Source organism: Piliocolobus tephrosceles, chromosome 8, assembly GCF_002776525.5.
Source record: "Piliocolobus tephrosceles isolate RC106 chromosome 8, ASM277652v3, whole genome shotgun sequence".
Taxonomy (NCBI): Eukaryota; Metazoa; Chordata; class Mammalia; order Primates; family Cercopithecidae; genus Piliocolobus; species Piliocolobus tephrosceles.
Window position 1 is genome coordinate 119,024,349 of NC_045441.1, and position 14,730 is coordinate 119,039,078.

General features: G+C 41.0%; 1 protein-coding gene across 5 annotated transcripts in view; it reads right to left on the reverse strand.

The window, feature by feature from the left end:
- Positions 1 to 14,730, reverse strand: part of UBE2H (ubiquitin conjugating enzyme E2 H) — a 120,008-nt gene that overhangs the window by 34,936 nt on the left and 70,342 nt on the right. Inside the window, exon 1 of one of the 5 annotated variants that reach the window (XM_023207874.2) lies at positions 12,392 to 12,415. The exons of 3 other annotated variants lie outside the window; for them this stretch is intronic. The gene's annotated coding sequence lies outside the window, so the exon portion shown is untranslated. Of the gene's footprint in view, positions 1 to 1,485; positions 1,510 to 12,391; positions 12,416 to 14,730 lie in introns of those variants that run through there. One more of the 5 variants, XM_023207873.2, reaches the window with a different exon arrangement.

A 14,730-nucleotide genomic window follows, 5' to 3' on the forward strand; every position in this document is an offset into this window, starting at 1 on the left:
CTTTTTTTTTTTTTTTTTTTTTTTTTTGAGACAGAATCTCACTCTGTCACTCAGGCTGGAGTGCAGTGGTGCGATCTCGGCTCACTGCAGCCTTCACCTCATGGGTTCAAGCGATTCTCCCGCCTCAGCCTCACAAGTAGCTGGGACTATAGGCGCCCGCCACCACACCCAGCTAATTTTTTTGTATTTTTAGTAGAGATGGGGTTTCACCCTGTTAGCCAGGATTGTCTCGATCTCCTGACCTCGTGATCCACCCACCTCAACCTCCCAAAGTGCTGGGATTACAAGCGTGAGCCACCGTGCCCGGCCACTACCAGACGTTTTCTAATGACATATTTCAGTGATTTGACCAGATAAAAATCAGAACTCCTTTAAGTTTTTTGGACAGTTATTCTCTGGCATAGTTCTAGCACTCGTTAAAGGTGGTGAGGAGGATTGTACAACAGGAATAAATGTCCAGCTAAAAAGATTACCCTCTCTTGTCCTGCATCTTTTAGCAGAAGGGAATTAGGTAATTTATAATTCTGGAGAAGGAATCCAGATCACACTTAGTTGATGTAAAACTATTATCATATACCTTAAAAAATAAAAAGCACAGATTACAACAGAAAAACATGCTTTGCTTTTGCTTGTTCCACTCCAATACTCAACTGCTCTAGAATAACAAATCTCATGACCCATAGGCTAACAGGCAGCGAACATAAATAACATTGTGCTAAGTCATGCTGAAAACTGGTTTTTATTTCAGCCTCTGTGTCCAGTTCCAGGAAGGGGTCTATACAGAGTTATACACATTTCTGAGTAACTTCTGACACTGGGGTCAATATGTAAATAAATGAGGCCAAACTTCACCTATTTTCCATCTTTGTTCCCTTTATTTGAGAGGATAATGATCAAATTTGTGGGTAGATGAAATACTTTGGGCCAATCACCAGAAATTTCACCTGGAATTATCTTGACAAAATGAGAGGTTAGACAAATGACTTGTGAATCAAGGTAAATCCACCCTATGATAAACAGGTGAAGAGCATCAAAGGCCAAAACAGCAGCTACGTCCCAGGGATAAAATGAGCCTAGACTAAGGTGGCTCAGACAGCTGTGGCTGATGCAATTTAATTATAAGTTTATGAATTCCTGCGAGAAAACAGTTAAGTGAATACATTAAGTTATTCTGATTGTCTATCTTCACAACTGCCCACATAAAGTAGAATATTCACAACCAAACTGATTAATTCTATTTTTTGAGTAAGTATAATTGTTTAAAATATTATTATTAAAGAGTGAATCTCATCTTCCCTTGCAGTATCTCAGACTACAAATTATTTAAGGGTAATAACTTGGATCTCTGTTCCTAGCACACAGGATGACCAGAGTTGGGGTGTTCCAACTGAGTAAGTGGGGGGGGGGGGTGCTGCCAGCTCCACTAGTGACAGCCATTGGTCAGCTGTGTGCAGGACTGCACAATCTGATAGATTTTCATCTTACCTCAGACAGCCAGGCCCTGCCCAAGGCAGCCTGTGCCCAGGTAGAAATCTCTTCAGAAAGCTGAGCCTTTCCTACTCAGGAGAGATGGACCTGAGCCGGTCTCTTCTCGGGTGAGGAACCAGGCAAGGAGCTCACTCTCAATGCCCTGTGTCATGGGAACTTCTGAACTCATCCTGTGTGTGTTCAGGAGATCTAAACTCAAAAAGGGGTCCACTTTTCTGTTTCTTCCTTTCTCTCTGATAATATGGAGTCTGAGGAATGGGCTAGATGGATAAGAAAAGTTCATTTATAACTAAGAAAACGTACAGTGTTATTATCCTTCAATAGCATAACCCTTCTACCAACCTAGTGGATTACAAAAACCTTTGGCCTATTTTCCTATGGTTTCATTTTTGGGAGACTAACTTCTGCCTTGTTTCCATAGTTTATCTTTCGATCACTTGGTCGTTCATATAACCACACTGTTGGGATCAGGCAGTATTTATTTTCATGGTCAGAGACAATACAGTACAGAACACATTGGACTTGAACTCACAAGACGCAACTACAATTCTCTACCACTCTTTTTGAGCTGAAGATAAATGTTTGAGGTGACAGATATCCCAATTACCCTGATTTGATCATTATGTATTGCATACATGTTCCAATATAGCACATGTACCCCAAAAATGTGTGTAACTGATGTAACAATACATTTTTTAAAAGGACCAGGCTCCAGTCAGAATGCCTAAATGCCACTGTGTGAGCCTCTGGAGCAATCTACTTCATCTCTTTGCCTTTCTGTTCCCTTATTCCTAAAACTAGGTTAAATAATGGCATCCACACATCATTAATTGTGAAGATTAAATGAGTTAATATATGTAAAGCATCTGAACAGTAACTGGCATACAGTAACCATGCAGTAATGTTAGAATTCGCTTAATAAGTTTAATGAACAAGTAATTTCATCTTGCTGTCCTCATCCTAAAACTGATTAATATTTACCCTATGTGTCCATCTCTTAATGCTCTTACAAGTGTCAAGAACATGAGAGGATATTATGATTTAGAGATATGTTTCCCGTAACTCTGTCACCCTGGAAATGGAAAATACAATTATAATTTTTATTTTTAATATTTATTATTTCTAGGACACAGCCCCAGGAGGTCCTGAGAACATGTGCCCCATATTTATTATTGAAAAGACCATCCTTTCTTGATGTGCAAGCAAAAATTAGATTAAAAAAAAAATCCTGACTGCATTTGGTATAGTTAAAAAACGAGCACACACACACTAACCTGGAAGCCAGAAGACGGACTCTGCAACTAGTTAGTAGTCATACATCTCAGCCTCATTTTTTTCCATCCTTAAAATCAGGCAAATTGGATGTCATAATCTCTAAACTTCCACTTAACAACACAGTTTTCACCAACACCAGGAATATAAGCAAATCTCAAACTGTGAACAGGTTTTTAGAAAGAACTAAGACATTGCTTTTGTTGTTTCCAAAAGAATTTCAGTTTAAAGAAAAAGGAAGCCAAAAATACTTGTTTTCATTATGACACCAAATCCTAAAGGGAAAGAAATAGATTTAATGCCAAAAAGATGGCAGAATAACCAGCTCAAAAGCTAGAGGTCATCCAATACAGAGTAGGAACTAACCTAGGCAGCAAGTTTGATGGAAGTTTTAAATAGCAAATGAAAAGATTACATAATAATGAGCCATCAAAGGCAGAATTAAAACTGGCATAAGTCAACTTCAAGAAAGAAATGGACAAGTCCTCTGATAGTAACAAGCACATGCAAAAGCAGGGTTATCCTTAGAGGCGGCAGCCTGGGGAAGGGAGTGGGAAAGCTACTGTACTATTTTTACTCTGGCTAATAGCAAGATGCAGGTAAATGAATTTAGACATTACAGCCTGCTCACAGCAGGTTTCACATTAAAAGGGCCCATTTGACCACTGGCTTCTCTCACTGAGAACTTCAGCACCTGGCTTGGCCCCCAAATTGCTCTCTGCCCCAACTCCTGTCATTTTTGGTGACAATACAAACCATACTCCTGACACCTGGATCTCTCTTTTTTTGGGGGGTGGTGGGGGGAGACAGAGTTTTGCTCTTGTTGCCCAGGCTGGAGTGGCAATGGCGCGATCTCGGCTCACTGCAACCTCTGCCTCCCGGGTTCAAGCAATTCTCCTGCCTCAGTCTCCCGAGTAGCTGGGATTATAGGCATGTGCCACCATGCCCAGCTAATTTTGTATTTTTAGTGCAGACGGGGTTTCTCCATGTTGGTCAGGCTGGTCTTGAACTCCCAACCTCAGGTGATCCTGTCTGCCTCGGCCTCCCAAAGTGCTGGGATTACAGACGTGAGCCACCGCGCCTGACCTGTTTCTTAAGCTTCTCAATGACCTTTCTTCTATTCCATTCCACTTCATGCTCCCAAGGACATACCCTGACCTTTGTTATTCTGTAGCCAGCATCTCTGGCTACAAAACATTTCCAATCACAAATTCAGACATCTCCTATCCTTGCCAAAAGCTTCCCACCCCAGGAATCACTAATTCTTTTCATCTGTTAAATGTAATCCACAGATCCTCCCATTTTCTTCCCACCTACCAGCCCTCTTATCTTCACTGGCTTCTTACTCAGCTTAAGATTTAAGAGCCATCACCATCCTCACTCTCAAGCAATCCTCTGCAAATCTCCTGTCCTCTCACCTCCAAAATGCCAAAATGCAAATCTACCACCGGAAGCATCATTCACATTTGTTCAACTTGGACTTGAGGGTACCACTAGGTAGGCATTCATTCACTCACACAAATACTCTGCAGAACGGGCAATGTATCAGGCCCTGAGTAGTGAGTATTTGGGAGGACAGAGGTGGTGGTAGTAAAACAGACCCAGGGACTGCCTTCATGGAGTTCACATCTACTGAGCTGGCAGGGAGAAGAGACACAAGTAAACAAATATATACTAATTTATCTAAACATGCTCAACAGCCTTTCACGGACTCAAAATCACCTACAATCTTCCCTTCTCCTTTCTCTAGTGGCTTGCTCCCCCAGTCTCCCATGACGGTTACATTTTACCACAACCCTGCAAATCTACTTTCTTTCTCTCCCTTTGTTCCCCTAACCCTCTCCACCAGTTCTTTCACTAAATAGCCATGTCCCTTTTCTTTGAGAAGATGAAAGTCAGTTGGCAGGATCCCTCATTTTCCATAAAAATTTCTAAACTCCTCCCTGCACACACACTCTTTCTCCCTGCCTCAACAGCTTGCACAAATGTTCCCCTCCTCTGAAACACCAGGCCTCTGAGTTCCGATCCTGCTCTTTCCTTCCTTCTCAATGGTGGTGCTCCTGCAATTATCTTCCCAACTCCAGCATCACCAAGCTCTCCCTTTTCTAAACATCTCTCTACAATAAGCACTTTAAAATCCTTCAGAATCTTCCATTTAAAAATTAAAAACAGGCCGGGCACGGTGGCTCACACCTGCTGTCCCAGCACATTGGGAGGCCAAGGCGGGCAAATCGCTTGAGTCCAGCAGTTCAAGACCAGGCTGAGCAACATGGTGAAACCCATGTCTACAAAAAATGCAAAAAAATCAGACAGGCGTGGTGGCCTATGCCTGGAGTCCAGAGGTCCAGGCTGCAGTGAGCCCAGATTACGCCACTGCAGGTCAGCCTGGACAACAGAATGAGACCCTGTCTTAAAAAACAAACAGACCATCCCTTTATCTTCCACCCCCATTTGGATGATTTCCTTAATGGAGCCACATTTCTTCAGAGCAGTGTATGTCTAAAACAAAGTTTCTTGACCTTGGCAGCCTTGTCCAAGCCACCTCTGGCTACAAAAGCTTTTATAACTGTGCTTCTATCCTGTCACTGTTTCTTGCCCCACAGCAGTAGAATGATCATTAAAACACAAAATCAGACCTTTCACTCCCCTGCTGAAGACTATGTAATCTTTCTATTACATTTAAAATGAAAGTTGAGCCTTTAACCTGGCCTACAAAGCGGTCTGTGAACTTGACCCTGCCTGCCACTTGGCCGTGTCACACACCTCACATTTTACACAGTTTTCCAGGCTGGGGCCTTTGTAGTCAAAATTTCTTCTGCCTGGAAAGCTCTTACCCCTGATTTTGGAGGACCACGGCTGGCTTAATTTTTTTTTTTTTTAATCTTTTTAAGTCTCAGCTTAAATTTACTTTGTCAGACCCTTCCTGAATATCTGATCCAAGGTACCTATTCTATCCATTAATTCTCTGCATAAAGCTATCAGAAGTTTTGTTTTGTTTTGTTTTTTTGAGACAGAGTCTTGCTCTGTCACCCAGGCTGGAGTGCAGTGGCGCGATCTCAGCTCACTGCAAGCTCCGCCTCCCAGGTTCACGCCATCCTCCTGCCTCAGCCTCCCGAGAAGCTGGGACTACAGGTGCCCACCACCATGCCCGGCTAATTTTTTGTATTTTTGGGAGAGACGGGGTTTCACCGTGTTAGCCAGGATGGTCTCGATCTCCTGACCTCGTGATCCGCCCGCCTCAGCCTCCCAAAGTGCTGGGATTACAACGTGAGCCACCACGCCCGGCTGCTATCAGAAGTTTTAAATTTTGCTTTATCTTCTCACTCCAAAAGAACATAGAGTATTAAGAGAGCAATTTGTTCACTTCTGCACCCACAGCACCCAGAATAACACCCAGCTCGCAGTAGGTATCCACTAAATTTGTGAAACTGATTAGAAGAAATGATGTAGGCCATAGACAAAGCCTCAGCTGACAGACATAATTTTTTTAAAAATGTGTCCTGAAAAATGTCATTTTCAGAACACCAGTAAAAGAACTTTTAACAGTGGCTTATATTCTCATAGCATTATCTCTATTTTTTTTTTAAAAAACCTTCCTTACTAGAAACTTGTTTCTCTCTACTGGAATTCAAAGGTACTTATCATTGGCTGGGTACATTGGCTCACGCCTATAATCCCAGCACTTTGGGAGGCCAAGGCAGGCAGACAGATCACCTGAGGTCAGGAGTTCCACATCAGCCTGGGCAACACTATAAAACCCCATCTCTCCTACAATACAAAAATTAGCTGGGCTTGGTGGCGCATGACTGTAATCCCAGCTACTCGGAAGACTGAGGCAGGAGAATCACTTGAACCCGGGGGCAGAGGTTATGGTAAGCTGAGATTGTGCCACTGCACTCCAGCCTGGGCGAGAGCAAGACTCCATATCAGAAAAAAAAAAAAAAAGACACAGATCACTACAGAGTAGCAATTATGTAACTGTTTGGGACAGGTCAAAATTCATAACCATGGTTATTGGAGAAGTACATAGGTGATCTTAATGGAATTTTGCCTCCCCAGCCCCAAAATTCATTTTATTTGAGACGGAGTCTCACTCTTGTCACCCAGGCTGGAGTGTAGTGGCGCCATCTCAGCTCACTGCAACCTCTGCCTCCCAGGGTCAAGCAATTCTCCTGCCTCAGTCTCTCAAGTAGCTGGGATTACAGGCACATGCCACCACGCCAAGCTTACTTATATATATATGTATTTTTTAGCAGAGACGGGGGTTTCACTATGTTGGTGAGGCTCGTCTCGAACTCCTGACCTCAAGTGATCCTCCTGTCTCGGCCTCCCAATGTGCTAGTATTACAGGCGTTAGTCACCGTGCCCAATCCCAGAATTCATTTTATTTGCAAAAAGACAGTGGTACAAGTAGGCCTTTGTTAAATGACTAACCTGAAACCTCTTGTGAATGACACACTCTTCTCTACTCCAAATACTGGCCCACCCCTGCTTAAATACTGCTCAGTGAAGTTACTCATGCTAGTTCTTGAGGGAGTAATTATAGAATGATTCCATCTAGGAAGATATAAAATAAAATGGTAGTCTAAGTTCTACAGTTAGTTTAGTCATGCCATATTATAAACCTCCACTCCAAAAATAGTGTGAGGTCATTTCTGGCCAGAGTGAAATAAAAAATGTATAATGCCAGAACAGTCTATTATTCTGACAATGAAAAAGATTAACGCAGTTCCCTTTATCACTTGCATGAGTTTAAAAAAAAAAAAAAAAAAAAATCAGCTGGGTGTGGTGGCTCACGCCTATAATCTCAGCATTGTGGGAGGCCAAGGTGGGTGGATCACCTAAGACCAGGCATTTAAGACCAGCCTGGCCAACATGGTGAAACCCCGTATCTACTAAAAAACAGAAAAATTAGCAGGGCATGGTGGCACATGTCTGTAATCCCACATACTCAGGAGGCTGAGGCAGGAGAATTACTTGAATCCAGGAGGCAGAGGTTGTAGTTAGCTGCAATGGTACCATTGCACTCTGGCCTGGGTGACAGAGCAAGACTCCATCTCAAAAAAAAAAAATTATGGCACTCTGATTATCAGAGTATCTTTCAACTAAGAACCTATGGCAGACTGGGAAATTCAAGAGGAACTCTGACAGGCTGTCTAGTCTAGTGGAACAGGGCAACCTGAACCATCCTGGTAGTTTGACCCAATTTTAAAGGCCATTAGTATAGCTTGGAGTATTTTCTCTTCTTTTTTTTTTTTTGAGACAGAGTCTCGCTCTGTTGCCTGGGCTGGAGTGCAGTGGCGTGATCTTGGCTTACTGCAAGCTCCGCCTCCCGGGTTCACACCATTCTCCTGCCTCAGCCTCCTGAGTAGCTGGGACTACAGGCGCCCACCACCTCACCCGGCTAATATTTCGTATTTTTTAGTAGAGATGGGGTTTCACCGTATTAGTCAAGATGGTCTTGATCTCCTGACCTTATGATCTGCCCGCCTTGGCCTCCCAAAGTGCTGGGATTACAGGCTTGAGCCACCATGCCCGGCCAGCTCAGAGTATTTTAACTATTGTATTGCCGTGACTTTTTCATTTTGTCTCCATTTACTCAAATGGGTTTAGCAAGTTCTTGCTTCATGCCACTGACATCAAATACTCTTTTTTTTTTTTAATTTTTTTTATTTCTTGAGACCAGTTTCACTGTCGTCCAGGCTGGAGTGCAGTGACGCTATCTCAACTCACTGCAACCTCTGCCTCCTGGGTTCAAGTGATTCTTCCACCTCAGCCTCCCAAGTAGCTGGAACGAAAGGTATACACCACCATGCCCGGCTAATTTTTGTATCTTTTTTTAGAGATGGGGTTTCTCCATATTGCTCAGGCTGGTCTCGAGCCCCTTGGTTCCAGTGATGTGCCCGCTTCAGCCTCCCCAAAGTGCTGGGATTACAGCATGAACCACTGTGCCTGGCCTCACATCAAGTTCTATAGCAGCACGAGCTTGCTGCTTTTGTACCTGACCATTCTACCAACGCTCAGCAAACCATTCAGCAGTTCCTCCAGAATCCTGTTCTCAACTCATTTATCTTACCTTCCCAACCCTGGTATCATCAAACTGCAACCCAGATGCAATGCATACAGCCTGCTCCTAGTAGAGGGTCCTCCTCACTGAAAATACGTAGATACAGATTGGTAGCATTTCACAAACTGGTTTCTAAACTTGTTACCTGGATCTTATAACACAGTTTTCTATTTTTTAAGAAGTATAAATGATGACAGGGTTCCTAGGCTGCTCTTAAAGTTATTTACAAAAGATTCTAAAATATTCTATAGTTCTATCTGAAATTAGGATACAATTCTGTTAATAGTAGCCAATAATCATTTAAATGTAAGATAAAATGACAACGTCTTAATTTTATCTGGAATGCTAGTGTTTAAGTAAAGTAGGTATGATATGAAGGAGAATATAATAGATCCAGAAGAGAACTTCCGGATGTTGCAAGATGTTTAGCAGCTAGAAGCCCTGAATTTAATTATATATATATATACACACACATACAATTTATACACACACACACATAGTGTATATATACGTATATATGTATATATGTGTGTATATATGTGTATGTATATATATACACACTTTTTTTTTTTTTTGAGACAGAGTCTCGCTCTGTTGCCCAGGCTGGAGTACAGTAGCACGATCTTGGTTCACGGGAGGTGGTTCATGCCATCCTCCTGCCTCAGCCTCCTGAGCAGCTGGGACTACAGGCAAACCGCCACCACGCCCAGCTAATTCTTTGAATTTTTAGTAGAGATGGGGTTTCACCGTGTTAGCTAGGATGGTCTCAATCTCCTGATGTCATGATCCACCCGCCTTGGCCTCCCAAAGTGTTGGGATTACAGGCGTGAGCCACCACGCCCGGCCCTGTATCTTTTATTAGAAGACTTTTATAATAATTTTTTCTCCTTGGCTTAGGCTTGTCAAAAGTATTCCCGTTATGATTTATAAGCTCTAAAGAGGGGACTTTTTCAGTTTATATGAAGAGATAAATGGAACGAGGGAAGGGGGAAGTGGAAGAGTCAGGCAGGAAAGAAAAAGGTGAGAAGTACTTGAGGTAACCACCCAAGAGAAGAGAAAAAGGGGAAAGAAAGAAGTGAAGAAAGTTGTGTGTAAAGACAGTATCTGAGATGGACTAAACTCTAAACTTTAAGCAGAAAACAAAGGAAGGAAAACTGTGTGTGCACTTACACACACACATAATTAAAATTTAAAGGAAAAAAGAAGGGAGGCTGCTGGGAAACACGTGGGTCAGGCAGGTCCTAAGCAAGCTACCGGGGGGAATTCTGGCCGAGCCTGGTGGCTTTCTAAAGCAAAAGACAGCAAAGTGTAGACTCAGACAATGATGCGGACAGGACAGTCAAAAGACATTTGCAATATGTTTAAAAATACTTACTTTTATAATAAAAGCAAACATTGTAGACTATTTGGAAATTACAGAATAGTATGTTTTTAGTTTCCTTTAACTGAACAGCTATGGATAACATCAATAGTTTGGCATTCAAATGTGAAATGCATGGGAAAACATTAGAGTTGTACTATATAAAAAAAATTTTCCTGTGCATTCCTTCGAAGAGGGTGTTAAAACATGAGTAATGGCCATAAAACATTTTATTCACTAAGATGTACCATCACTTAGCTACTTTATCACAGACTGGGTCATTTAGGTTGCTTCTGACTTTTAGGTATTATAACACTAAAATTCACGTATTCTTTTGACAGTGCACATTTCTAAATTTTTTTTAGATAATTTTAAATTTTTTAAATAAAAATATTTGAAGGATATAAAATATTTACCAAGCAATACATTGTGGTAGACTGGTTATATCATAATACCTTTGCCAATACTGTTTTATCTGCCAGTTTGACAAATCATATACTGTACTATCATTTTAATTTGCATTCTTTTGGATTAGACATAAAACCATTTTGTATCCTCTGCTTTTTTATTAAAAATTACACTATATTACCCTCTTCTATGAGATCATTCATCTTTATTTCACCCACACTGTAACCGCAAGTCTGTTTAGTGAAAGCTTTCACTTAATAGCTGAGCGCAAGTACCAAACGCTAAAAACTGTGAACCTGGAGAAGTGTGAGCTATGGCAGTCTCTGCAGCAACTTCTTTGCATAAAACAAAATCTTAATGAACTGGGGATTACTTGGGGTTCTGAATGAGTATCTCTAAAGTCCTCGTGCACACCTCAACAACTCTGAAGCTTTTGTGAAGAAATCTTTCTTGTAGAAACGTATTTCTTCCTTACACTCTATCTTCTAAATTGAGGTGCTGACTCACACCTCTCCTAAAAAACAATGGAACCATGCCATTAAAGTACATGTAGTATTTTATTTATGTTCCTCTTCTCTCCTAACCAGTAAAGATCTTCTACAGCCTTCCTCATGTCCAGCAGGATGCCAGGTACTCCAAGTTTTAATATACTGGTCATATCAAACATGCAGAATCCATTTAATTCTAGTATCTCATTTTCTAGAAGAGGAAACAATGGTTCAGCTGAGTATCTCTCTCATGGTCAAGGAGAACCAGGGCCAGAACTTCTGTCCTGATAACCAGTCCACTGACCAATCACACTCTCCTAACTCCTATACAGTAACACCCAGCAGCATTGCTAAGCACTCTAAGAACTAATGTTTCTGAATGAAAAATATAAAAGTCTGAATTTTCAAGTAAATCAGAAAAAGATTAAAATATGATTTATTTCAAAGCAGTCTCTCTGGAAAACTATGCAAATATTCAGCGATGTTATAGTTGATTAAAGGAGTTTTATAATTACTCTTTCAAAGTGCCTAGAGGGCCAGTTTTATACCCCAATTGATATTACTCATTTTTCCATTCACCTTATTCTTTGGGCTTAAATGACTGTTAGTCATTTCAGAAATTCATATCCAGCTTCAAAGCATCAATATTTGCCATCATTTATGATATTCAAACAGAAGTAAAATTCCAAAAAAAAGAGCTCAAAGTGTTTGAAACAATAATGGCATTGTAAGAGTAAGTTCATAACCTCCTAAGGTGTCTATTTATATCCCTTTTCTTTCCAAAAAGTAGCTATGCCACTATTTAGAATACCCAACTCATTTGCAGATGCAAATTGTTTTAAAGGGACATCTCATGCAATCATGGAACTATTGAGAGCCTTCTAAAACTATATTTGGAGAGTGTCCCAAAGATAAGCATATCACATTATACTGAATGTATATTTAAATATTCAGAGAGAAATGTCTTAAAGAGCATATGCCAGAATGTAAATAATAACACCCTTTAAGGGATAAGATTATGAGACATTTTGATTTTTCTTTACTTTGGCTTACAGATTTTCTTACATTACTCTAATGGATATGGGTCATTTATACAATTAAAATATACATCCATACGCAAACACACAAAATAGAACAAAGTACACAGACACTGCAAAATTCCAAGATCCAAGCATTAAAGATGTTTGATCTAAATTTGCACAGTTGATTGTTTAAAAGTTCAAAATTTGGCTCAGGAAGAACAGTACACCTACCCAGATACAACAGGTGCAAGATTTAAAAAGAATGTTGAGATTGGGTTTATCTTACCTCCTCGCCCTTCTGTATAATTTTACACCTATTTATGCAACTCAAAAAGGAATCCTTGCCTTTTCTAAGTGAGCCACAATCTTTCCAAATGCTTAAAGCACATCTCAACAGTAATTACATTGTTGATGACCTGAAAATGGGTCACCCTCACAACTGACTGAAACTCTCTTATGCAACCTTCCTCTGGAGGAAACAAGAACAGCTTGTACAAATATTTCAGCTAAATCTACTTCCCTAAGAGAAGATGATACACATTTGTAGGCATTATCAAGTCTTGAAAGGATACAGAAAGGTAAAAGAAAAAATTATGAAGAAGTTAAATTAGCTGAGTCATTTGTCCAAACCAAATTTCATATTGCATCATTAATTTAAGAAAGCATGCAGGCTTTTTGTGTCATTAGTTAATAAATAAGCAACACCTAAAGTTTTGTTTTTTTGTTTGAGGCAGAGTCTTGCTCTGTCGCCCAGGCTGGAGTGCAGTGGCCGGATCTCAGCTCACTGCAAGCTCTGCCTCCCAGGTTTACGCCATTCTCCTGCCTTGGCCTCCCAAGTAGCTGGGACTACAGGTGCCCGCCACCACGCCCAGCTAGTTTTTTGTATTTTTTTTAGTAGAGACGGGGTTTCACCGTGTTAGCCAGGATGGTCTCGATCTCCTGACCTTGTGATCCACCTGTCTCGGCCTCCCAAAGTGCTGGGATTACAGGCTTGAGCCACCACGCCCGGCGCAACACCTAAAGTTTAGACATTATTAACTAGAAAGTTATGATGAGATAATCATATTACCTAGAAAAATACATTAAGATAGGTCTGAGAAATAACTACATTTCTACAGGATGTGAAATTGCATTTCTGTAAGTTCACTGTTAGTTTCAACAAGCTCTACTGTTTCCTTTCTGACTAGGAATGTGCGGTTAACAAAACCAGACTTAGCATGCCAGTTTTTAGCCTTTAGGTAAGTAGGTATTTATGAAATATACCTGAATGAACTTGCATGGTTTGGACTTCTATAAAGGCTTTAAATTCATATCACTAAACAGCATAAGAGTTTTAAATGGCTGAATAGACAGAAACACCCTAAAGTTAGAAGATGAATGAACTGGGGACAGGGAACCACCAACACAACAGAAAAGCCCTCTCAAAAGGAGAGGGTGTAAAGGCGTATACATTCTACACCTATACAGGTGCTAAGTCAGATGTGCTCGGGGGTTTTCTCAAAGGCTCAACACCTCACAGCTCCAGTCCCACTTTACCATTCACAATGCTGAAACTTAGAGGCCCCTGTAGCAAGAAATAAATTTCTGATTCAATTGGTTAGGAGTAGGGGTGTAGTGGGGGGGTGGTCTAGACTCCAAGAGATCGGGCAATACTTCTTAAGACAGCCCACAGCAGCTGGGCGCAGTGGTTCACGCCTGTAATCCCTGCACTTTGGGAGGCTGAGGTGGGCGGATCACGAGGTCAGGAGATCGAGACCATGCTGGCTAACATGGTGAAACTCCGTCTCTACTAAAAATACAAAAAATTAGCTGGGTGTGGTGAGGGGTACCTGTAGTCCCAGCTACTCGGGAGGCTGAAGCAGGAGAATGGTGTGAACCCGGGAGGCAGAGCTTGCAGTGAGCTGAGGTCGTGCCACTCACTCCAGCCCGGGCGACAGAGCAAGACTCTGTCTCAAAAAAAAAAAAAGAAAGAAAAAAAAGACAGCCGACAGCCCACAGCAGTAGCAAAATGTTTGAACTCTGGCAATTCTGAACATGAGGCTTAGTCTGTCAGAGAATGCTCAATATATTATAATTTTATTGTTCTTACTTAAAATTGGTCAACATTTTATAATATTTTAAAGACATGTATAAAGTGAAGCAAAAAAAGAAACGTTGGTTTAAATTAACTAAATTACTACCATTCTACAGTCTCCAAATATTTAAAGGTGTCAACCTTCAATCAGATAGATCTGTCACTGAGTGCCTCAATGGGGGTGACAGGTAAATAACATTACCCATTAAGGTAAAGGGAGACGAAGGTGAGGAGAAAGTACCTCTTTGTACAACTCCACTGAGGTTTCTATTCTTTCTTCTGCTGTTTAGGGGGGTGAAAAGACTGGAGGTGGGAAGACTACAAAGGGTCATTTAATTGTAAGGTACCCAGAATTGGACTGAACAAAAAAGCAAAGTAGGATCTAGGGAGGATTTCTGAAAATGATAGGATTAAAACACATACTATATAACATTCATTCTTGCAATCTGGCATTCAAAATTAGACTTAGGATATGTTTATTATTTTCCTGCTAACAGCTTAAAGGACAGTGGGGCCTGAAAGCTGGTTTAATCTGACATTGAAAGACAAAA